This window comes from Sturnira hondurensis, unplaced genomic scaffold (genome assembly GCF_014824575.4).
Source record: "Sturnira hondurensis isolate 20B ecotype Veracruz unplaced genomic scaffold, ASM1482457v3 Scaffold0004248, whole genome shotgun sequence".
Taxonomy (NCBI): domain Eukaryota; kingdom Metazoa; phylum Chordata; class Mammalia; order Chiroptera; family Phyllostomidae; genus Sturnira; species Sturnira hondurensis.
In genome coordinates this window covers 293,018-294,650 of record NW_028076879.1, presented here as the reverse complement: position 1 = coordinate 294,650, position 1,633 = coordinate 293,018, and the positions used below count along the sequence as shown (strand labels likewise).

At 43.5% G+C, this 1,633-nt stretch overlaps 1 pseudogene; it reads left to right on the top strand.

The window, feature by feature from the left end:
• The first annotated feature begins 318 nt into the window (after nt 1-318).
• On the top strand, nt 319-1,379 carry LOC118986252 (olfactory receptor 1G1-like; annotated as a pseudogene).
• Nucleotides 1,380-1,633: the final 254 nt, after the last annotated feature.

Here is a 1,633-nt window from a genome sequence, read left to right as displayed (position 1 = left end):
AGCTAGATGGATAAATTAGAGAGAGAAGAACATTTCAGCCTAAAAACTAAGTTGGGAAGAATCTTAGGATGGATTAATATCTTAAGGTCCACATGAATGCTACAAGAGTTATGCCAACAAACACCTCAAGCCTAGCCCTGAAATGTGTACATTAGGTTGATGCTTATATGATAAAGTTTAAAAACAAACAAATGCTCTCCCATTAGAAACAAATCTTTGCTTTCCCACAGTACCAAACAGACACTTGCTAATATTCAATCAAACTCCATGAAACTGCCATTTCATAGATCTCAAGCCGTTAAACATTGGGTATTTCATATGATTCCACCTCATACAAGAAGATCAACATTGGCATGTTGCATAACTTTCAGAGTTCAGAATCCAGTCTTTTCAACTTCATTCAATTACCCTGGCTTTCTGCTTACAGATAAATGGGATGGGAAAACCTGACCAGCATCTCTGAATTTTTCCTGCTGGGGCTCTCAGAGCAGCCAGAGCAACAGGAGGTCCTCTTCGGGCTGTTCCTGTCCATGTACCTGATCACAGTGGTGGGCAACCTCCTCATCATCCTGGCCATCATCACTGACGCTCAACTCCACACACCTATGTACTTCTTCCTGGCCAACCTCTCCCTCAATGACATGGGTCTTGTGTCCACCACAGTCCCCAACATGCTGGCAAACATACGGATGCAGAATCAGCTCATCTCATATGCAGGGTGTCTATCACAACTATATTTTTTTCTACTGTTTGGATTACTGGAGGCATTTCTCTTAGCAGTCATGGCCTATGACCGCTATGTAGCCATATGCCACCCACTCCATTACACCATGGTCATGAGCCCTGGGCTCTGTGTCCTCCTAGTGTCTGCATCCTGGATCATGAGTGGCCTCTCTTCCCTCCTACACACACTGTTAATGAACAGCCTGTCCTTCTGTGCAGAGCACGTTATCCCACATTTCTTTTGTGACATTAACCCTCTTCTGAGACTGTCCTGCACAGACATCTTCATCAATGAGCTGGTGATCTTCAGCATTGGAGGTCTCTCAGTCCTGGGGTGTGTGCTTTGCCTTATTATCTCTTATGCATACGTTTTCTTGACAATCTGGAAGATCCCCTCCACTCAGGGGAAGCAGAAAGCCCTTTCTACCTGCAGCTCTCATCTCTCTGTTGTCTCTCTATTCTTCGGGACTTCCTCTTCTGTTTATTTCAGTTCCGCCTCAACCCCCTCATCACGGAATGGTGCACTGGCGTCAATGATGTACGCAGAAGTAACCCCAATGCTGAACCCCTTTATCTACAGCTTGAGGAACAGAGACATCAAATCTTCCCTGAGAAAGCTAATTTGGGTTAGGAAAATTTATTCCCTTCAGTGGTAGTGACTTCACATTCACCTTGGGGGTCTCCCATCAGGTGTACTCACCACAAGTAAGCAGTGAAGAGTAAGAGAGGGAGAGAAAGTAGAAACTTACTTCTAGGACCTGTGATCTGAACTTGAAAACTTCATTTCTAACCTATAAGAGTGCATCAGAACAAACAAATTTTCACATAAATATTTTTAGCTAAACTTCTTTAAACCACACTGTTTTAAACTCATTGCCACTCTGGTATATGATGTGATTAAAGATGTGCT